At 32.7% G+C, this 25,804-nt stretch overlaps 1 protein-coding gene across 3 annotated transcripts in view; it reads right to left on the bottom strand.

The window, feature by feature from the left end:
- Positions 1 to 24,671, bottom strand: part of LOC123547167 (neuropeptide Y receptor type 2-like) — a 148,422-nt gene extending 123,751 nt beyond the window's left edge. Inside the window, exon 1 of one of the 3 annotated variants that reach the window (XR_006685602.2) lies at positions 24,077 to 24,671. The gene's annotated coding sequence lies outside the window, so the exon portion shown is untranslated. The remainder of the gene's footprint in view (positions 1 to 24,076) is intronic. The other 2 variants (XM_053551420.1, XM_053551421.1) reach the window with 2 other exon arrangements.
- Between the last annotated feature and the right edge of the window lie 1,133 nt (positions 24,672 to 25,804).

The raw sequence follows: 25,804 nt of genomic DNA, 5'->3' as shown, positions 1-25,804 counted from the left end.
CATGTCACTACATCTAGACCAATGGAAAGGACTACAAATTTAAAAATAAATATATTTATCATATATTTGACGTCGCGGGAGTGTAATAAAGCCATTAAATGATAATGATAATACACTAGTGTAATAAAGCTTTGACTTTACGTTTTTAGTATAGGAGACGTTAGTGAAACTGACTTGTTTATATAGTAAAAGAATGTAGATTTTTTTTATGTTTCAAAAGGAAAAGCTAACATGTGATAAAGAGAATATTACATTTGTTACTTTTCACACTAAATTTATTAAACTCGTTGAATACAATTGATAAAATGCTCGGCAGAGCTTCGCATTTTATCATTTTCTTCAAATCGTTTATAATAATTTCAATATGAAAAGACACTCATCATGTAATATCCTCTATTTAAAGTGAACTTCTTTCACAACAACACTTGTCAATTCTTTAGCTTTGTTTTCATCTTCTGCTTTAAAATTGATTATGAAACTTCGCAGATTTGGAAAATGTGTGACGACAAACAGCATTTGCCAGGTTTCACTTAGCATCAATACATTTATTCCTAAATCATTTTGTAATCACATTATTTAATAACTCTAAAATTCATCCTACAGTATAGTGTTTGACTGCATGACCATACTTCTGACTAGTTTATGGGTCAGTTAAGGAGTCTATACACGTGAAAGGTAGACACTATACTTGTAGTATTATTGTAGATATTACATTTAGTTCCTAGTAACTGGTAAATAGCATGTAAAATAAAAATACTAAGTGGCACGTGTACAGTATTAATGTGTTTATAAAAGCAATCTCTAAGTACGTTAAGTATGCGGTACAAATTTAATGTTTAGTTCTGTTCAGTCTAGAGCTAGATGGCATGGACGGTAGTGTCAATTTCAAATTTCCGCACATAAACACGCTCATTTAAAACGAGCCTGTAGCATTTTTATTGCCGTGCTGGGCGACCTGTGGCTCTTCAACTTTTTCTAATCAGTCAGTCTGTAGGTTTTGCAACTAGGATTGTTGAGTGTGGGTATTTGAATTGGTTCAAATATGTGGGCTGTTGGTGAAACAGTAAACGCTGGAGCTTTATGTTTGTTGATGACGGTCATATGAAGGTAAAGGTCATCTATATTAGGTCAGTTTCTAGGTCTTGACGCAAGGTTTAATGAGTATGAGTATATACTGAATAGGGTTGTTTATGTGGGTTGTAGGACCATAAAATGTTATTTTTTTATGGTTTTAAGTTTGAAGGTGAAGGTCATATAGGTTCAAGGTCATCTATATATAGGTCGTGAGTTGTAGAGTGTGGGTATGAACTAAATCGAGTCATTAATGTGGGCTGTAGGCGAAATGGTAAGATTTTGTTCAAGCGGACAATATGCCCGAGTAATAAAAATGAAAGAATTTGGCAGAATTATCAAAACATATGCTACAATTTTGTATCAATTTATTACTTTTGATATTTGCCATAAACATTTATCGGCTACGTTTTGATATGTGCTACGTATATACCAAACGTCAGGTAAGTCTTTAAAAACAGTATCATATTGTTGCTTGATTCCTCAAACACGTCAACACATCGAACCCCGCTTGAAAGAAAAATAATCCACCCGCTGTAAAAGTGAGAGAGATAGCTGATGAGTTTGATAGAGCTGTCTAGTCTTCCACTTCTGGATTAACAACAACAAGATATCACCATAACATCATCCATATGTTCCAATTTGGCTCTTTGACTTTTCTGTTTCCCGACGCTAATAGCACGTTAAAACAATAACGAGGCAAATTATCTACACTTAAGATTGATGTTCGCGATAGCTAAATGCTTGCCTTGCCTTTTATGATGGAAAGGGGGCATTTCGCTTTTTTGCACACATTACTCGCTTGTTAAATACATACATTGTTACCAGCAAATATAGTATTTATGTTTTAGATATAGGTTCTTCTCAAGCTTAACATATTTAAAGTTTTGTAGTACTAATAAAGCGTGATTTTATATCTTCCTTAAAAGTAAAACAAACGGAACAGAAATTAATTAGTATAATTACAGCTGATTTCAAACAATACGGTGTAAGTTCAGTTTCATTTATGTTTCTTTTCCTACTTTTGTTTACTACATTAAATTATTTATAGCATGCTTCAAAACTTACTTTGGTTATATTTTTTTCATTTTTCATACAATTTCTATGAAGACTTGATACAGATATAATATAAAAGGAAAATTGGGTTGTTAACACAAACATGGCTTAACTAGGTCACAAACTGGTATGTAAATTTGTTATTTTGACCGACTTGTTTCCATATGGCTCAGCTAACTTAAAAATGATACATTGTGTTCCTTATTCGTGCGTTTGGAAATAAAATTTCGTTATTTGAATTAAAGTTGTTTAAATGTTTTATTGTAATATTAAGTAAATGTGGTTCTGGGACGATCTGTGTATGAAAAGAATTGGAACCACTGCCTTACCCTTGCATGATCGTAAGAGGCGACTGATAGGGTCTTAACACTTGGTTTTGCTGTACCTCTGTGATTCCAGCAGGTATGCAAATTTTGATTCCATACCTCACGTTTTTATTTCGCTGTAAATGAGATGTGAAACCAAAACTTGTAGTCCTGTTTGGCGCCATATAACCTATACTGTGTTGGTGCGCCGTAAAACCCAAGTTAATAAATAAATATTATAAGTAAAATAACAGTAATAAGTAAAGACTTGTGGCATGGTGTCAAGAATTTTGAGAGCTCAGTATTGAAACTAAGGTAATTGCTTTAACGTTTGGTCTGTGCTGTTTCTTAGAGAAATTATAATGTTCTGTTATTTTTAAATAAAACGTAATATCTTAAGACATGGATGTGTAATTATGCTGTACTGTACTAGGATATTAGGAGTTCACCTTTTTGTAAGACGTTAATCCTGTCAAAAATCCCTTACCCTGCTGGTGGCAAGTGGTTCTGCCTTTGCGACCAGTGCAGGCCAAGATCAGCTTGCACATCCGTGCAGTCTTATCATGGTCTGCATTGTTCGCTATTCAGTCAGTATCTTTTAGGTAAGCACCCCTTTTAACAGTTAATGGTAATGCCCAAATTGAAAGATGAACAAGTTCATTATAGAAATATAGCAGATTAAGGGTTAAAATAGTACTGTTATTCAGATGAGATTTTTCTAGTTCAAGATGAGCAAGTTTGGACTTCGAGGGTCATCAGAAGAAAGAGATATGTTATACCATATACGGTAACAGTCTTTCAAAACTCATTGCAAAATAAAATATCCCAACTATAATAACAATTTTAAAATGGAAGTGGAAGTGACGATGTGTCACTAGAAAAAAACAAAGTCTTAACATGTGATAAAAAAATCATTTGTATCTTTCACACTGAATGTATTTTAGTTGTTTGAAAAATAATGATAATTCATATCTATTTATTTTATTCAACTCGTCTCACGCATATAAGGTCTTCAATTCCTATATATTTGAGCCGTGCCATGGGAAAACCAACATAGTGGGTTTGCGACCAGCATGGATCCAGACTGTTCACTTTTAAAGCCTATTGAAATTGGAGAAACTGTTAGCGAACAGCATGGATCCTGACCAGACTGCGCGGATGCGTAGGCTGGTCTGGATCCATGCTGGTCGCAAAGCCACTATGTTGGTTTTCTCATGGCACGGCTCATTTTGCTTTTTGAGAGACATGATTTTTTATATTGACACTAAGCTCTGCTGTAGATACTGATAGGTATACTTCACAAAGTTAGGTAAATATAATTTACAACAACTTCAACTTCTGCTTGATACTTAATCCTAATATGTCATGCTGTGAGGGATTTCCTTGTTGTAAAATGTTGCAACATGTTGCAAAATTAATTCGCTTACGCATATTTTTCCCCACAGCTATTGGAGGCATTGGCGTAAACAATTTTAAATGCATTGTAGAAGCATTCTCTGTCTGTCGTATTCTTTGTACAAAAAACCCAGGTTTTATGTCTGTATAAGGCGACATTTATATTAAAAGATTTTATCAGATAAGCCCATATTAGTTCGGCAAATTACATTGCGTTTGGTTTCAGTTACAGCTAATCATCTCTGACATCAGATATACTTCATTAATATACGCAAATATGTCTGGGGAATCTTCCTTAGAAATCCATGGCATTCATTGCTTGAACGCCTCAGACATTCGAGATGTAATAAAGGTACATTCAAAATTTATAGTATAAGAGAGAGAGCCTCATATCTTAAATAGAATCTATATCTAATTACAAGTGGATTTTATTTGAAGTAATCGTTCTTCTGTCATTCTGTATCGCTTCTCCATTAAATATTTTATAGATTTAAATTTTCAACAGTACGCAAAAAGGTAACAAATTTCACGGCTTTTACGAAACTAGAAATACGTTTCCTTTCAAGTGACACCCGCAAGTTCATTCAAACCATGAACACATTATCTCATTATTTGTAAAATAACTGATCCTCAAACTGTATTTACCAACACGTATAGAAGTATTATATGAAATCGTGTTGTAATGTTCATATAACAGCAATCAAAAACAGACAGGATGGCTTAGTCTTCTTCAATTTTAAAATGGTTTAACTAGTATAAGAACTAAAAACTTTTGAAAATATATACCATTATCCAAATAAAAATGAAGTCACTTAATTTTACTTCATGTTACAGTACTGTACACAAACACTTTTAACTTATTATGTACACTAAGATATCGCATTCATTACCACCCTCAATTCGAGATTGTTCCTTTTTTCTCTTGTCTGCCTTGCATGTTTTATTTACAATGATCACTCTCGGTGGAATGTGTTAAAAGTTTTGTTTGTTCGGTTTAGGTGAAATTAGTCAACAGTATCATACGGCGACGGTAAGTTCAATTCTTTTACGCACTGATTTCTAAACATGTAATTAACCCATGGGGATGGAACTCGTTGCACCTCATACTCATGTGGTCTATATACATGTGTACTGAAAGAGCCGAACGTGCGCCACGAAAACAAAAACATACATTATGTACAAAGTAGGAGAACCTTACTCACTATGCAAACGCATTATTAGTATTTACTTAGCACTTTCGATGCCAACTGCAACAATATAATTTTTTACCGCGTTCTAATAATAAACGAATACATGTATATCGGGCACTAATAAAAATCTTAAAATGCTTTATAATTTAGCCTAAGACTTACAGCCTCAAGATCTCTAACCATTTCTATCCTACCGAAGGATGTGATTAGTGCAAATTCTATATAAGCCCGTTAATTCGAATACGATTGTGATAGTGAATGATGTTTCTTGGTCTTCAGTCCTCTAGAAAATAATAACAATCAAAATTCAGTAGCATTATTTCCTAAATTAAATCATTTTCCACAATGATTTAGGAAAAGCAACTGTCAAGAGAGTGTAAGATATGCGTTCAAATACAAATAGAACTCACATTTTAGCTTTACTCGAGATTGGGATTCGGACATATTTTATAGACACATTAGAGTGGTTACAAGACTTTTTAAAACATTCACTTTTACGCACTTCTACTTACATCAATACAAATTTCGAATCAGTGACTTCTTTTCAAAAGTCCCGTAAAATGTGCAGATTTCAAGTCTGTAAACAGTTATGTATCTGATTAATCCCATATTTGTATCTATTCAGCGACAACTGTCATAATTCTTAGGAAAACATGACCCTTTGAATTAATTATGTACAGCTTAATTACATGCACAATACGGGTGTCTTTTTTTATATGTGTTACACCTTTGTCTTATACAAATTCCTTATATCTTGTCATTGTACAACCTTTCGCTAGTAAAAAAACTCAAATTGTCCTTAGTTGACAAGTGAACAACACGTTATTTACGAGTTTGTTTTTATTCTGCCAAAAAGGCCCGTTCTTTGCTCTAGGTTTCCCTAATAGCGATCACAGAAGGCGATAAATGTCAAATTGATATCTGAATTACTTCTCGTGGTCATCCGTATTATATTTAACAATCAGTGCATGCTTTTATCAAGATGAAAATGTACCAACCAGTCATTGACATGTATTTATTGCGAAAGAGACGGTAAAAGTGTTTCAAATTTCTTTACTTGACATTGCACTTTAGCCTCTGTCGCTGCTATGATTTACGGTGTAGGGAGACCATGTTTTAGGAATGTGGCTTTCCCTGTTTAGCATTCATCCTTGCCCCACTTTCCGTAACACCCGACCCTTTTGTCTACCCCTTACACACACGCGCGCCCTTTTTTCTTTATTTTGCATATAATTAAAATGTACTTGTTGGTGGATTTTTGAAGTAACCCGTCTACAATATTTTTCCGTTACAGCTTCTTTTTGTTTTAGGTCTACTTTGCGATGCATGTTCTCTATGGCTGTGTTTGGAGTGTTCTGTGCTTCCGGGCAATCTACCCTTACCTTTTATCTTTTATAAACTGTAATTTGTGTCTGTCATTTCTTGTTTTCTATGTGGCCAGTTAAATTGTTTGAGACAAAACTCATTGACCTACGATGCAAATTTGGAGTCTTCTTAGGACAAAGTTGGAACTTAGGATTAAGGTGTTTCACATACATCATTTTAAGGAGTTCATTTTGACTATTTGGCTATTCTTAAAATATAAGCCAAAAAAACAGACAGATTTGTCCTGTAATGAACTCACGACACCTTGTTAACCGTTTTCATGCTGGCCACGAATGACACTACCTTTGCGACCAGTGCAGATCATGATCAGCCTGCACATCCGTGCAGTCTGATCATGATCTGCACTGTTCGCCATTCAGTCAGTATCTTTTTGGTATGCACCCATTTTAACAGTTAATTGTTCTGTCCAAGTTAAAAGATGGACAAGCTCATTATAGAAATTTAGCATGGTAAGGGTTGAAACTTCATACTTAGAACTTAGGATGAAACTTATGAACTTCTGTGAAACGGGCCCCTGGAAAAAAAAAACATATCGAAATTATACTCAATTAACACGATGTCTAATTACTAAAGAACTGCAATCGATCTACAGCTATAATGTTTATCCCTGCTGATTAAGACCATATTTCACCCACGAGTATAAAGTGCACATCATGAACTAATTATATGTACTGTAACGTTAATGATGTAAAATACCGCTGACAAACCTACGGATTATACAGATTATGTAACTATTTCTGCAGGCGACAGAATGTTAAAAGACAAAAGGAGAAGCTAGTTAAGCCGCCATTAGAGATTCATGTATGAAATAATGATATCAACAAGTCTCCAGGACATAGCTCCGTAACGAAATATAAAGAGACGTGATATCTAGTATACAAAGAGCAAAAGAAAAAGAAATGCCGAACAATTTTTCAAGTAACAATGAACATAAAGTATCTTAAAAATCTTTAAAAAAGTTACTTGGAAAATATATGACATGTAAACAAAATGAAAAGCAGACTTGGTTAAATAATCTGTTCATATGAGAAAAACGAACATAAAAGCTCATAATGTGGATTACTACCGCTGCACATTCTCTATGCGTTATTGGTGTACCAGTGAAAGCAAACAAAATAATGTTCAGAATACGGAGAATCAATACATACATAGTCTAATGATAACATCTGTAATTAATTTGTTTTCAATACTTCAAAGACAGGATTAACGTATGTTACAGATGAAAAACGACATTATTCCGTAGACAAATCTTTAGAAAATTGTTAACCTGTTTTCATTCAGTGTAGTATACCATTAAAAGGAGTCATATTTAAAACCATTGGTTTCACAAATGGAACGGAAAAAATAATTTATCTCACAGTTTTGTATAAAATTAATATCACAAACAAAACAAAGTCGGCAAAAGCGAATTATAATTATAGTCAATCCTGGGCTAAATACCACTAGTGCACAGAGATTATCTGACTCTTAAAAGCCATAAATATTATTTCTGATTTCGACGTTTTCATTTTAACCTATCAATATAGAACATCTCTCGGGGATCTTTTTAAACAGGTTTGACTGTATGTAAAGTTTTTCGTAATATGGGATTAAAGAGCGCATTTATATGCCGACATGCAAACAGTCTTTAACCAAATTACACTTTACCATATTATAAAACGTTGTGAGCCAGCCGAAATTAGATAAAACCATTCTAACTGCTAATTAATCACCGACTATTTAGACAGGAAACCACTTAGTAATATTTATAGGTTATTAGCTTTGTATCGGGAAATATTACGCGACTTTAGGAGCGCAATATTCTTCCGCTGAAGAACGAGTGCATATTTTCCGATGCAAAGATTAGAACCTTTTTATTACATACGCATCTACACGTATAAATATCATGTAATTATTACATACTCGTTTTTATTTCCCGCTAAGTTACAATGGAACCGGAAACAATATTGTTCCATACACTGACGCCTGAATTTCATATTCGGGTGTGGGACGTAAGTCAGTATTGTAACGAACAAATTCATAATGTTTACATTACATTTACGTGTAGATACATATGTAATAAAAAGGTTATTATCTTCGCATCGGGAAATATGCACTCGTTTTTTAGCGGATGAATATTACGCTCATAAAGTCGCTCAATATTTTTGTTGCAGAACTCGTGCATATTTCCCGACACAAAGCTAATAATCTATAAATATTGAAAGCTGATGTAGATTCTATACTTTAAAAGGAAGCTGTTATAGGACATTGTGTACCAGCCTGAGAAGCCGTTGTTAATTCGTTCTTCCATCAGAAGAAATCAAACATAATATCTATGCATTAAAGGTCCTACTAATTAGCGCTAACTAGTATTAATTGGCAGTAACAGAGTTTCTGATATTATCGTCACTTTGAAGATAGAAAAAAAGTTAGAAATTGTCAAAATGGATTCCCAGCCTAATTGTGTACCAGTCATTGCCACTTTATATACTTATAAAAAATCAATATTTTTCAAAAGTTCAAACATTTATCACTTAATTATTGAAAATGTTATTCAGAATGTTTAAGAAAAATATTATAGAAACACGGTGACACCAAGTTTCTGTTTAAATTCAATAAATAAAAATTAAGGGTACTGTGAAATCGTTATTCTAGAGATATCCTTTCATTTATTCCGACTTCAAAACTAATTTTCTAGCAAGGTGAAATCAAATTAAAAATTACCGTAGCTCGGTGTCTTTTCGCTGCTTTACTCAGGCAGGGAAATACAGAAAGCTAACTAAAAATGAGTAACTGTTGCAAAAATACATTTGATTCAACGAATTACATTTCTATGGTTCTCCTACCATCACTATCTCATTTGGGAAGTTAACACCCATCCACAATTTCTCGCTTTTGACAGAAATACTGCATAATATATTATATCTACAGTAACTACAAAACCGATAAAATTAGCGATTCAATGTTTAATATTAATACTAAAATGCTGGTACACTAAGGTTAATAAATCTTCAGGGTGTTAGACTTAGGTAATAGACTTAGTAATAGTGGCTGTTTATATTTTACATAATACAAGTTTGTTTGTTTTTGGTTTAACGCTGTTTTTCAACCGTTTTTCAGTTATGTAACGACAGGCAGTTAACCTAACCAGTGTTCCTGGATTCTGTACTAGTACAAATCTGTTTTATTTTCTACAATCCATTCAATAGTAGACATTGTTTAACACATCTGAATGCTTTCATAGAGAAGGTTCTACAGGTTTCTCACCACACTCAAAAGGAAGACGTTCTACATAATATCAAATTTTATGAAATTAAAATCAATCGCAGTATTTATTATAGGCAGTCGTGTGAGTCAGAGGAGGTTAAGCACAGGATCAAAAAGGAAAAATGTATTGTAAAAAGCTTATAAAGTACTTTTAAGAAAAGTTGTATCATAGCTCAGTGTTTTTTCTTAACAAATTTGGTGCAGGTAATTCGTATACTCTGAGTACAGAGTGCGGTAACTAAAAGTGTGCAGGTATTTAATACCCGCACGCTAGTTACCGCACTGTTGGATAGGAAAGTATGCCAGCGTGTCTGGAACAGTAGACGGCGAGGTGTATTTTATTGATTTTCTGCTCTAGCATTGGTTTATTTTACCTGGGCTTTACACATTTGTAAAGCAAGGATTTTAAGTACTCACTGAACTGCTGTATATGGCAGTGTGGAACGCCTACAACTACCATATATGGATGGCTATGATACAAAACAGAAAGAACATTAAAACTCTCGGGTAAACGATTTATACTCGGGGGCTACGCCCCCTCGTACAAATCGTTTACCCTAAAGTTTCAATGCTCTTTCTATTACATAATCATCTGATAAGTTGATTATTTCACTTTTCAGACTGCTTTCTGTCATAAAACGGTTATTCTACATTTCTGGAATTTCAATCAAGATTTTTTATCGTTTTAGCCACTTTCATTTGTTAATTAATTCTACTTGTTACTTTTAAATTATAATGGTGTAAAATTTGTCATAAACATAGACATAGACATAAATACTATAAATTAAGTTATCATCATCAAATGTAGAGTTATAAATGGTTTTGAATACTGTCAAAAATACACATTTGTATTAAAAGCTGTTTTTATCAATACTACATGTAGTATGTGTAAGCAATGTTTGAAAAATAATAATACTTGACATATGGCCAATTAGCAAAATAACGAGAATGCAAAAACAACATGAAACTTCCTATCATGCAGCTTTATGTATTTTTTATTATGTTTTATTATTAAGATCTCACAGCGCATATGAAGGTAACAGAATGTTACTACATTTTTTTTATGATATTCTTGCTTAAAAATCTACTTTTCTTCACTTTCGGTCTTGGTCACAAATATCCCTGCGGGCTTCTGCAGACGTTAATACACAAAGAAAAACGTGACTGTACAGTCCGTGTCTGATAACTTCGGAGTGACTATTTGGACGAGTCCAAGTCAGGAGGGTAATCGATAATTATCATTAATCTAAGTAAACAACTTTTATATTATAGTACTAACTGAAACGCTTTCTTTGAAGTAGAAGATTAGTACCAGTCGTAGCGCGTTAGCCTTACATGTGCGATTCTTTTATATTTCCATTGTCGCCTTGGTTCGAGTCCGACGTGATTTATACTTTTTTAAATCCTTGCTTTTTATCTATGTTTTAATTACAGTTTTCCAAAGACAATTGAAAATATTCAAAATGCAGCAATTCAGCACTACGGTATATAATAACGAACTGAAATATGAAAAAAAAATGATTATGCTTGAAATAACCTTCAGAATAGTTTGTAGTATGCATTACTGGTACTGATGATAAACCCGAACAGAAAATGAGGTTTTTTACCTGTAACTTTTTTATTTCTGCAATTTGTAATCAATGGTTGGTATCAAAACAAAGCTTAACATTTGCTGAAAACTTTACATAATTCAAATTTATATTTAGTTAGCAAACTCACACGATGTGAGGCCCTGAAATGGGTTAGTAAAATGGGGACTGTAAGCAGGTTGACTGATGATAAATTCGAACACTTTGTCATTTACAAAATTTTCTTCATAGTATTATATTGAAACTTTCACCAAAAAGCTGCAACAGTCATTCCTGATCAAGTAATAAAAAGTGACCCAATGTCAGGCCTCCATGTGGCGACAGTGAGCATGTGCAAAAAAACACCCTCTTCCCCAGTAATTTTGGATAAATATTTTTATACAGATTAATATAAGTCATTTATTTATACAGAATATTTACCAATTTTGTTTTTATTTACACCAGTTGGTGTTGTAAATGGAAACTATTAGATGGTGTGTTCAATTTTATAAATAACCGATTGCAATCAAATATTTCCAAGGTAGTCGACTTTATCATCTGTCCGGGTTTATCATCAGTACCAGTAAGCATCATTCTTATACTGAACAGTGTTTCTCTTTGCAAAAAAGACGTGGATGCCTCGGACATGTTGACTACAGTAATACTGGCAATATACCAGAGGAATTTAACCTGCAAAATTTTATGTTAAAAAGAATGAAATATTATATGAAAACCAAAATTCTAGTTACCGTGCTCGCACAAAAGGTTATACTTCAAATGTAAATAAATAACGTAGAAACTTGTCTGAGACTTTCTGACTTCCAACATGATGATGTTAATTCAATGGTATTTTCAAAACATGCATGGATACATACAGTAATTTGTTGGTATTTATCAATTAACTGTAAATCAGTCTTCAGTATCGTTTATGGAATAATCGAAATCTTTGTGTGGTTAAACACCTGTGAAGCACGCGCCTGCGCATGTTCTTTTATTGCAAATGAACAAGTACATACTTCAATCGTGATGTAATCATCAATAATATTATGTAAGACGTGCATTATAAAAAAATAAAAAATGATACAGTGCCAATTACCGTCATAAAATGTTCAGAATGATGCGGATTCCCATCGTTTACCAATATTTAAGCTTTGTTATTGAAATCCCATAGAGCAGGTAATGGTAAAGGGATGTTTTTTAGATTAGTTTTGAGATATTTAGGTTAATGTTTTACTCTGCGCTTTATATCAATGGTACATTTCTTACTTATCATGTACTTACTTACTGCACCATTCGCAAGACGTAAAAACGATAACAACATCATGATAAATAAACACCTGCACGTTTATATATTATATATAAATTTCTACATTATATTACATAATAAATATCTACATTTCTAAAACGAACTTGCCCATCATTCAATTTTGACAGTATCATTAACTGTTAAAAGGGGTGCTTAACAAAAAGATACTGACTGAATTGCGAATAGTTCAGATCTTGATCAGACTGCACGCATGTGCAAGCTGATCATGATCTACACCGGTCGCAAAGGCAGTCTTAGTTGTGGCCAGCATGATTAGAATTTGTAAATCTGAGCGTCTCCGGTTTCTTTGAGAATGAAATTGATTTTAGCTTCAAATGAATTTGTATCTATATAACGCACATGATGCCATAACTTTTAATGCAAATCATAGATGTTTACCGTATTTATTTGAATGCACCTATCATGGTTTCGTTTTCATTCAGCGAATTGATTATTATTCTGCTCATTTTTTTTAAAAGCATGTGCAATTTACTTCAATGGATTGCACTGAACTATAGAGCAAATTAAGCATACATTTGAGATTAAATCGAATAACTGCATTTGGAAAATGTCAAATGAAATGATGCTACACTTTGAATTAGTTCTTGCCATATTTCCTACGTGAATTATAAAATACTCATCAAGGACCAATAAAAGATTTGCAAGTACAGAAATTAGAGATGTTTAATAAATAGAATACAGGGCACCTGCAACTATATCTGGTGACAGGAAGAATGGATAATTTGCATTCGACGTTATTCTTTTTATGACCATCACGTTTAAATTGAACAATTTAGATTTTTAAATTTATATGCAGGGTATTTCTTCATATAATACTATTTTCAAATTGATCAGCATAAAGAATCTTCTTCGCATTCATCATGGTCTTGTGACCTGTGCATGCACGTGCAATCATTATTAGTGCTGGCATTCTTAGGCAACCATATAGTGCAGTTAAGAGCTAAGCTAAGAGAGTTATTAAAACGCAAATTAAAAACACACATATATATATATGTAATAACAATATATTATTAGGTCATGTTTGGAATGAAATCGGTTTGCAGTGACTTATTTATTTCTTAGCTATGACTGCAAACTTACAAATTGTATTATTCAAGAGATGTATTCCTTTTACGTTAAAACGAATAAGCAATGGCGACGTAACTAGATTCCCCATATATCCTACTTGGATTTATAGAACACAATAGAAAAAACGAAAACATTGTGCAAACTTGATCTCGATATCTTTAAAGTAGAATCAGGTATTTCTACGGATTTGACTTCGTATGCAGCCATCTCCATGCGACAGAAAAAAAAACAGTTCCAGAATCCAGATAAGCCGTCATTTATAATTCGTTCTGTCGCGGATATATAAAATATTAAATTAATTTTAGAGTTTCTAGTATCAACATTTCAGATAATGCACAGCCTTTCAAATTAACTGTAATAATTCAATTCTAAATAAAAACTAGTACATTTGAATAGCAAGTCTGTAATTTGAAATCTGGTAGCACTTGTTAATTGGGTACACTGAGTATTTTTAGAATAAGAATTCATAGAAAGAATTTTACAAATAATGAAATATTTAATCCCAGTCCGTCAATCATAACGGAAGGATATGAAGTTTCTCTAGTAAAATTGTTGATATTAAACTGATCTAGAACGTAAATCTTGTAAACCTGTGGCGGTCAAATAGATCCATTACAACACTTTTTAACTTTTGGCAGTAAACTGTTCCAATGTCTGTAAAAACTTCCAAAATATTCTAGAAAAACTTGCCTTCCACATTTTCTGTTAATTCTTTATGATGCTTAATGGGTCAATTATGCCCAACGAAAAGTGTTCAATCATAACAGCAAGTTAATTAATATTTGACTACGACTTTGCTTTCAAACTTAGTTTTTTTTTTCGTTCTTATGATGCTAGTATATAAACGCCCCTTCAATACTTTTCCTGCATTTATGTCATTATTCCCGCCAGTGTTTTAGATAGCAGGTTTTGGTCTCTGTCGGTTTTTAAAAATAACTAGAGTAACTTCATTCAAAGTGTATTTGAATTTAATATTAACGTTTTCAGTACTAAGAACTAAGAATTGAAAGTTTATTCTTGAAGAAATCAGTATAGCTCTACAAGTGTCTGCAGTTATAAATACATGTAACAAATGCTGATATTTGGCTGCTCTAATAAGACTCTTAAATAGGGATGAAAAGTCTTTGAGTATCCGAGCGTGCTTCAGAAATACGAAAACCCCTTAAAACCACCTTTCAGTGAGTATCATAATCTTGTGTATGCATGTGCAAAACCTGAAGTTTGTGTTTCATAATTTTATTAAAAGCACGATATTCGGACACTCACTTAACCTGTTTATTTTATAGACATATAACCCATGCTGATATATTATTTTCATCAGTACTGTCTTTTAAATATCTCTACAAACAATAGTTAGATATACATAATGCTGTCGTTTATTGTACATATTGATTGTTTTACATAATTATGTATCTGCAAAATTCCGTTATTTGAGCTTAAAGGCCAGGTGTTTTTGAACATATCTCTTTATCTGAATTGAAGTCAGAAGATGAGGATACACTATTATGGCATTTATCATAATAATCTTTGAAATCAGTAATTCATTTATTTGTTTTCAATACTTTGAAGGCCAGATTTACGAATGTTACTAATGAAAAATTGATTTCTGTCTTTTGATCTTTTGGTATTAAAGAATGTTAAAAAAACGTTCTATACATAAGTGTATAACTTATCGCACGGACTGAATAGTAATTTTCAATATCTTTAAAATTATCGACTTATAATACCCAAAATAAAATCTTATGGAGCAATTATACCTCAACAGGTTTAAATCTCAGCCACTGTAAGAAATAACGGTTTACAAATATCAATACAATATTTTTTTTATCTACTTTTTCACTCAAAAAATCACTGGGTTCGAATAAGCTTTCCAGCTGCTAATGTCCCTTATAATCACTCCAGATATGGAAACGCAACATTAACACATTAAAACTGGCGCAGCATAGCAGCTTCGTAAATATATTAGTCATTTCCTTTCTTATTCATTTTCTTTCCCCACGACTTTGGCAGCCTCCGCGAAGGAATATTGTCAAACAATCATCCCTGCCTCGAAGCAAATCGCGTGGTAAAACCATTGATCTTAAAATGGCGACACGTTTGGAAACGCTTGTTAAATCAAATGCTTGCCATAATCTACAGGCAAATTAACATTTATGTCACAACCTTTAAGAATATAATGAAAGTGTTCAATATATCTATATTTTGCAGTATGCGATTCGTCAAATTCTCTGACTGTACTGTACAAATGTATTCAAAATACTGTCAAATAATTCCACTGTTTACATTTTAAGCAGGTGCGCGTCACAAGTAATTTTGTTTTACTGTATTATGTTTTATTTGGGTTTCGTTTGCTAGTTTTGCAAGCAAAATATATAACATTTAACTATTTAGATACAAACTTTGTACAACAAAATTTAAAAAAAAAAAGAAAGAAAAATATTACTCGGTTTGAAAGCAGCCCAATTTATGCGTGATAGCAGTGTAAGATGAAGTAACAATGTGCTGGAGTTCGCGACATTTTTCTTCTTTTGGTATGATGCCATTTAATTTGTGTTCACATGTAAATGGGAATATAAGGTATTTGAAGGAATATACAGTGACAAATACTAGGCATATTATATACATTAACTGTTATTAAACACAATGAATGTGGGCAGAAGATTACGGAAAGTTGATTCGCAGAAATATTGATCCGACAGGTAATTACTGATAAGGAACTATTTTTTCTCGATGCAGGCTTAACGACGAATCACTAAGCACTAGTTCTATTCACATTCTGCTCTCTGGTCGTCCCGGTACCAAGTCTTTTTGACAAAATCGTTGCGACATTATGACAGATTGTAAAAATTACAGGCATAATGTCTGTAAACAGTTCCATGTATGACCTCACTCTCACACTTTTAAATTTTTCACAAACCAAATTATATTTGATTTTAATTAACTCATTAATCAAATTTAATATAAACTGAATAGAATTTTTATCTCAGACGGTCGGGTCGTGAGTTTATTTAAATAAATACTGTTCATTTATCCTATTATATAGTAAATACATGTGTTAAATTGAAATATGTTAATGTGATTTCAGGAACATTGTTAAACACATATAATAAGTGGCGTCATTTTGTTAATTCGACCAGTGCTCGTTTGGAAACATCTCTTCTTAATTATTTTGAATGAAAGCTAAAACTGACAAGTTTCAAAAGAAATCACAACAGACATATTATCATTATGATTGAAAACCAAAGGGTTCCGAGTCCTTCATTTTCTATATTCACTTTTACCTGATTCGCAGTTACTGTTTGAACTTTGTGTCTTGCATTTCTGTTGATTTTCTGGTAACAGTACTACCCGGTTAAATAATGTTAAAGGGACCTCTGTGGCCGAGTGGTTAAGGTCGGTGACTTGCAATCCACTACCCCTCATTGCTGTAGGTTTAAACATTCGCTTGGGTGTACAGTTCTTTCATTTGAAGAAGCCTTCCAACTGGGAGGTCGATGGTTTCACCCAGGTTCCTGCTCGTATCTGGAAGACAACGACAAGAAGGGGCACCTGGGTTCTTCCTTCATCACAGATTGCAAAAATCTGAATAGCTGCCATATAATCTGTAATTCTGTTAGTGTGCCGTGAACCCCAATGCAAATAAAGAAATAAGTTGACATAAAATGAATTGATATCAAATACAAGTTAATTACCGATCACCGTGGCACAGTCGGGATCAGGAGGTCGAATGTTCAAGCCCCATGGGGAGCGTTCGTCCGTCCGGGGAGGGGGGGGGTATGTTTGTCGTGGGACTCACTCCGAAAAGGCCGGTTCGTGAGCCGCGAACTAGTTAAATGAATGGTTACCGACTTCTATCCGCCTGGCGCCTGGCATAGTGGTAGAGTTGGGAGGTTATTGGTATGCACAATAAAGGTGTCTCATAAGCCAGATTGGCTGGCCCTTTCAATAGTGGTGACACTATAATAAACAAGACCTTTACCTTTACCTTTTACACATTTGAAATTACGAGCGTATATTAAACTAAGCACAAAGACTATATATTTATCTTCTCCGAAAAGAAGTCAAATGATGCTTCAGTCAGAATAATACCGAAGCAATTAATTTCTCCCGAATATCAGAATCTGAAACCTTATTTCGTACATGATCAATGATCAATACGATGGCATACCGACTGTAATGAAAAGATTAATAAACAGGGTAGTATTTCTATGAATATTTCACACCGCATACAACCTGTCATGCGGCGGAAAATTAAAGTGATTGAACAAATCTTAGGTTTGCCGCCATTTTAAATTCATTCTAAAGTACATATTGAGAAGAAATTTAATCTGGAAAAATTTTAATTTCAAGTTATTGGGCATTAGCTTCTCAAAAAATGTGACTAATCAAAATCAGTCAGATTGTTCAAATTTGAAATAAGGGTTTTGCATGATCATGTTTGCATAAAGGTGCAGTATCTCGTCTCTTAAGGCCAGGTGGATTTATAAATAAAATAAATTACGTCGAACGGTTGCGCGAACTGTTTACAGACCTATTAGCAAAGGCGTGTTAAGTTAACGAATTACAAGTCTTTTTCTGAGATTTATTTTTACTGCAGACATTATTTACATACTGTAAATCTGAAATCAACTATGATGCGACAGCAATTTTTTAGTAAACTTTCACCATATGTCTTTGATATAACTTTAAAGGTCTGTATAATCATAAGATAATATATCTTAATTTAATTTAATTAAGTGATTTGCTTCCTATTAAAGCGTTTTTTTCATGCAGTGTGATCTGCGCATGCGCGTGTTAGCACTGTAGTTCTCATTTTTTTCTCACTCTTCTGGAACTATTGACTTTGACGACATTTATTAAGTTAAGATACCTTAGATACAAGACTGAAATAAATAAATCCTAAGAACACCTTTCCATATCAAATCTCTAAATATAATGAATACAATATAGATAACGTTAGAAAGGTCACACCAGTCTTTAATGCAGACTCTGGTATTTCTAAGGAGTCTACATCTTATACATCTATTCCCATGCGAACAAAAGATAAGAAAACTAAGCCGTCATTTCGATTTCGGTCCGTCGCAGACACGAATAGAAAAATTACACAAATAATTTGGAATTCTTGTTATTAACGTTTCAGCAAAGACAAGAAACTACTTGTCTAACAAGGAGCAAATATACAACTCGAAATGAAAAGTATTTGTTCGTTTGAATAGCTACATTGCAATTTTCGATGTTATCTGGTAGAAAGTGCTAATGTGTATTTGACAAGCACTTTTGTATGACGATATCAAGAGAAAAATAGAAAATTTCATCCAAGTCCATAAGTGATTGATCTAGCAAACTTGCTGATGTAATTTAATTTGTAAACTTGCAAACTTGTCAAAAACATCTATTAGAATACGTTTTATCTCTTTGCAGTTACTTCTTTGAGTTGAGAGACTGTAAAAGCTTTTGAAATATTCTGAAAACCTATTTCAAAATGTCCTGGGGATTGCACAGCATGTTTAAGATGATGTTTTGTGATATGAAGTGTTAATTCAATACCAATAATGACAAGCATCAAAAAGACTTTAATTTCTAAGATTCTATGCTGCTAGGTCTCTTCCATACTTTTACACTCGTTTAGATTAATCTCATTACAATAGGCACTATAGAATAGAGCGTGTTTATGTTAATTGTGCGTCATCATTTGATAAAAGTACGATGTCGGTCCGCTGAATATGTTGAATATGTTGTTACATGATCACGTGATAAAGTTTTCAAAACATTCTCATGTGTATATCTATGCACAACAGTTACGTACTAAGATTAATATGTCTTTTATTTTTCAAACAGACGGTTTTATATAAAAATATGTACATAAACTTATTTTGTGCTGTAGCACAAATGGCACTGTCTGAGCAATAAGAACAGATGTTATTGCCTTCCTATACCAATTACCTCCCCTAGTGCTACATTAATCAGTGCCGTCACTTGATTTTGTAAATCACATGATCGTTAGAAAGAATTTTAATTATCTCCTTTCTTTCGATTTTATTTTTTTTATATTTAACACTCACATTAGTCTTAAATTATTCCGTAGAAATTCTCAAATCAATTTCACTCAAAAAAAATCTAACAACATACATTGTAAAGAATGATTTATCAAAATATTATAAAATGTTTGTGCTTTCCTGTAAGGGGAGTCCACTGCGGGTGACACTGGTGTAACATAGATCTTACCTCACGTGATGTTTAATTTCAGAAGTAAGACAAGATGACGTGAAGTAATATTAACAGTTATATTTGAAATCTGAATTTATCATTTTCAGTATCAGAGTGACACGATAAAATGGATACTACAAATGAAAAATGACACTAACCCATTGTATCTGTTTTTATTAAAGTGTAACTAGAAAAAAAGAGCGTTTATTTGTCTGAGAATTTGATATTGCAAGAAATCAAACTTAAAGCTAATTATTTCACGAATTGAAATGATACTTGTGAAACAGCTGCTTTACAAATAACATTTTTTTTTTCAAGACATTTTCTGAATCAATTTTTGTTGATATATATGATATAGTTCTTGATAATCAACCAAGACATTATTCGGATAATATGCCAGTATATTAAAAATTATTAGTACCAGTTATTTACACTTACATAGAAAGCTATTTTTCTTATTATGTAGGACATATACGACATATGAAGTTTAGCTCTTTTCAATGTTTGCAGCATTGCATTAGGAAAGACTCGTTTAGTAAAAGTAAAACAAAAGAAGCGCGTTTCATTCCGTTTCACTCAAAGGATTATTATAACTACATACACAATGTATAAAAACAGATTGACACAGCTTATCGCCCATTGCGAGTTATATGTTGTGGGTGATTTGGATCATATATCACTGATAAAACACAACAAAATTAACAAATTAACCAAAAAAAAACTAAGCGGAATACATGTATAACGAAAACTAGATTCGCAGAAATATTGATCCGACTGGAAAAAGCGATAATGAGCCGTTGCTCTGAAGTGCTCATATTTTTAAATAATGTTACGAGATCCGGGTAGAATAATGACCGTTGTTGCGTATTATCTAACTAATTATCCATTATTGGAAATATATTGCTAGTCTTTATGGTGTCATGTAATTATGACGTCGTCAAGTGAAAATATTAATTTATACTAATAACCATGGCTGCCTGACACTTTATATGATAACTTTAATGATTTCTTGTATAAATAATGTTGTGCATGTATGAAGGCCGTTTTAAATAATGATATCCATAACCGATGGGAGACAAATGATGTGAGAGAGATACGATTATGTAATACCGTTTTTTATTTTGAAGCTCTGTCTCACAGGTGAGAACATGTTTCAGTTAAGATTGTTCTACTGTTTAAACAAGTTTAGTAAAGAAACGCTAAAGTTCCACACAAATTTCGCGCCTTCTACGACTGTAAGGAATTCATCTGGCTGTAATAAATTAAATTTACACTATCCTGTAATTTCGGAACATGGTGGGAATTAACAGTGACAATTTCCGCGCAGTCAACCCATACATACAGCGTAAGGTTTGGGGAAAGCTTAGGAAATTCCTACTGAGGTATTGTCCTACCTATAGTTTACAATGAAACAAAGGGGAGATAACATCCTTAATATCCTAAAGGTTTCTCATTACATCTGAAAAGAAAATAAAGACCTGAAGATTTCTGGAGGTTCAAATCAAGACGATATTCATCACAACTAAGTGATAACATAGTAAAGTTAAATTTCTGGTATAACTGAGGAACGTGCCAAAAATAAAAAGTTTGTATGCAGGAAAGTTGTGTGTACCGTACAACATGATAGTCAGTGTTTACATTTTCAAGATTTGTATGATTTTAGAAGGAGGGTTGATATAATGCACCTTTGAACGCGGTTGTCATGAAATGCGCACTATTTAGTATAATAAAATATGCATGTATAATTCTTTCACTTAACAATTGCCAAACTCGTTATTTTTAAAGGGTTTATTAACTAAAACTGAATGATCAATCATGAAGCAATTTTAGATTATTCTACCCTGGGAAAATGTGTGTTTTTATGACATAACTGAAAACTATTTTACGACATCAGTATCATTTATAGAATAATCAAGCGTTTATAATGGATTTACCAGCCGTCAAAAAACACACGCTCGAATGTGTTGTTTTATTACAATTAGACAATTACATAAAGTTATTGTGCTGTAAATGTCCATAATACTTTGAGATTAATGCATTATGACAATAAAAAAAAAGATACAGCGCCTAATCAACAGCATAAAAAGGCTGTTCCGAATAATGCAAATTCCTAGCATTCACCTGTATTCAAGTTCCTCATAGCAGGTAGCTATAACGGAGTAACTTTGGTAAATTTCAAGTATTTTTTTTTATGTTGAAGTATAACATTTTCCGCTTTTTATCAATGGTATATTTCTTTTTTATCATGTAGTTACTTACTGCAGAGTGCGGTACGTCAGATATTTTCATCAAATAAAAATGAGAACTAATCTTATGAAGAAAAAATACACCTGTACGGTAAATACAAAACAAAAACAAAAACAAAACAAACGACGCGTTAAAAATTAACTCACTTTTGCGCTCTCTTGGACAAAGGAATTGATGAATTATAATTAAAAAAGATAATGATTTAGATGGAAACAAAATTAAAGATACTGGTTGTCGACGTAATAACTATGTCTTTCATACGCGCAACAGCACTTTTACCATCATAAACATGTAGTTTATAACCATTTCCCTACGTTTAGTAATATTTACAGATACGTGAATCAAAACAAAAATTAGAGAGACTAAAAATACAGTTTAGTCAGACTAGTATACAGTTATAGTTGTTCAACTATATGCTATTGTATCCTTTGAAATATTTAGAAAATATCTTTTGCTCTAAAAATGTAGAAAAGGATATATAAATAAATCTGTTGTAAATACCAATATAACGCATATGTCTGATATTGTCTTAACGCATCATGTCATATTCATTTTCCTAAACATTAAAAAGCAACAATATATGCTATCGGATACCAACAAAGCATAACAGTACTTATAGGCTTGATTTGTATTTATAGTGATAAAAGAAATACGTTCAAAGTAATTTTATTCTATGTCAATATGATGTAGTGAACAACTGCATATAACGTCGCTTACAATTATTTTCATAATCGGCTATCGTATGTTTAAGTTCAAATTATTCTTTAATAAGATAATCACCCATGCATACGATGCGTTAGTCAAGAATTATAATTATGTATATATAGAACAGAAACAAATGATCGCTGACACACTGACTATTAATATAGTCAAGGTACTTTTTCGGGTAAAGTGCGTCGCATATATAAACCCATGCATTAATGACAATTGGCATAAAATACGGATCAGATGCTGTCAGAGGGAAATTCATTTATAAAACATATATATGTATTTTGTATGATTTTATAGAATAGGGCAGCATCTAAATTTTCGTACTGGGCATTTAAACATTGTAACATTTTAACAAGATTTATAATTTACAAGATTCAAAATTTCAGATAAATTTGTCATACTGCAATCGACCGCGGTTATATTATACAAAATATGATAACAGCACATTATCGTAATCGATATCTTCAACTCTTTACTTCAAGTTCGGACTATTTAAAATCACAGTATTTAGAGACTATTATTTACTAAATTACCGGCAGACGGAGTATGGGGATCCCGCTGGGTCCAAGAGCATGCCTCTTACTTGATATGCCGCTAAAATCGGTTTATCCAAGGAAGCGGATTTGATAGGTATTCAGTTAAGCTCTAATTATTATATATATGTATATAAAAATATGATTAAATTGTAAAATTATATAACTGACTCGGAATTCAAAGTTTAGTGCACAATTTGATCTGAATTACGTATCTCTAACAGCTTTTAAAGTTAAGCCCCTTTTTCAAGTTTCCACGTTATTTTAAAACTGATCAGTAAGATACTCGTATCATTCCTTCAATTATACATAATTTGGCGATAATGATAAAATACTACACATGTTGAACACGTTATTTTATTTTCTATCTATCATCGTTATTCCTTTGTTTTTTTGGCTTTTCGTTATCAAATATTAATCCAGGAATTGTGGTGTCATGGTGGTCTTTTTCAGATTTTTCTAAATCTCAATTTACACAGACATGGTAAACCGCTTGTTTTCAACGCGCTTATGCCGAACTTTAAACGATGTTTTTTTTTCCTTTTCATTATACGTCATAAAAATGAACAATTAACCCTAGAAATTCCTTGAACAGCTATTTACAATGGGTAAAAACGTGCGTGCCAAGTGATTCCACTCGTTATTACTTGTATAACAAATCACAAAGCGCCAATTTACACTCATTGTTATTGCCACTTTTATTTATAACATGCTATTATCACATAAACACATTGTAACATTAATACTCCTTACAAACAATTCTTACCTGTCTGTGAGGAATTCCGCTTCTTTCAATATGTTTATCCACTGAACAACTGGATATGCATTTATACTTAAGTATCAAATTTTGTCACTTTCTTTCTCACATATAGTATATTACAACATTACGTTTGCAAATGAAGAAAGAAAATATCAAAATATCATTAAAACATCTTAACTCGCTTTTGAATATTATCCATTCGTTCAGTTTGTCAAACCATATGCTATCATAATTTTTTCTATTAGACGACCCTTAAAGTAAAATGATTGAGTCAAATCAAATTTTCCTACCGGTATGAAAGTTCATATCCATTTATTAATTTTCATGAAGCAAGAGTAATTCCCACTACTGCTATTGTATATACACCCAGAGAGCTAATATCATTTTCAAACGATCATAAGAATAGCACATTCGTGGAATCCACTTTCAACGTCTGAAGCGCCGCGCGGAAAGGCAGTGAGATTTAAGCAGACTGAGCGACTAATCGATAAAGCGATGTGTTTGCTCGATAACAGGAGAAGCAGCGCGCGACACAAATTCTCTTACTCGCACATTACCGATTACGGTTATAGGTTTTTCATATAGTATAAGGTATAACTAGAAAGCCCTCATGTCATATGCATACAAAATCCATTTCAGACAAACAGTTACCGATCAAATAAAGTGCTAGTGTTGTTGATTTTTTTTGTATTTGCCTGCAAACCAAACAGGGGAAATTATATCAATACTGTTTGCGTACTATTTATAGGCCACTAAATCTCTGTTCATATTCAGATGCTTCTAGGCCTTACTGATTTTAGATAATATTGTAGTCTGGTTAAAAAAATGGACTCAACGTTGTTATTATTTCTTGTCTCTTGGGACCATATTGTCTATTCAATATTGCTATATAATATAGTTCCTGCTAAGCCGTTTCAGAGGTACAATTTTAGTTATATCCCATGAACAGACTCAATCAAACCGAATCAGCTATCGTTTTGCTTTGTTTGGTAAAGGATCGGATTGATTTTTGCTAAAAGGGCATCTAAGCGGTAGTAATAAAATGCTTATATTGGCAAAACGTAAATGTGTCTAAATAAAATAATATATGCGCTCAATCTGTGAGGTTAAAGGTCATAATAAAACTATACAACAATTGGCTACGAGTTAGATATTGTTTTCGAATCTTGCTGATTCTTCCGTGAACTTTCTGCCAAAGATTTTATGCAGTCCTATTAAAGAGCAAAATCCTAAAATTGTCTGGATTAGAGTGTTTTGCTAGAGTGTATGTTGTTTGTATATCTCCAAATTTTGTAATTATTGCTAGTTTTTCATCACGTGGGTAAATTTATCAGGATGGTCACATCCTATCCTATTACATATATTTAACAGTAAGCCGAAATGCAGCATTATCTTGTATAGTACTATATTTCATCTAAATACAGTTTTAAACATTTCAACATTATTTTCGTATCTATTACTTTCCGACATTTTGTACTTTATAAACGATACCATACTTTATGTGCGGTAATTTTCCAGCTAAGGACGATTATATTGGATTTTACATAAAACATCACAGAAATTTATTGAATACAGGAACTTTTCCCGGAAATACAATTTATGTGTTGTTCATAACTAATAGACCACGGGGAACCATGTAAAAATTGATTAATAAGGCGATTATGTTGGATTTCTATTGCATGATGGGAAATTATTTGATACGACTTTCTCCCAATGCTAAGTGATTTTCGATTA

Source organism: Mercenaria mercenaria, chromosome 9, assembly GCF_021730395.1.
Source record: "Mercenaria mercenaria strain notata chromosome 9, MADL_Memer_1, whole genome shotgun sequence".
Classification (NCBI taxonomy): domain Eukaryota; kingdom Metazoa; phylum Mollusca; class Bivalvia; order Venerida; family Veneridae; genus Mercenaria; species Mercenaria mercenaria.
The sequence above is the reverse complement of the archived record's forward strand: the minus strand, read 5'-3'. Positions and strand labels throughout refer to the sequence as shown.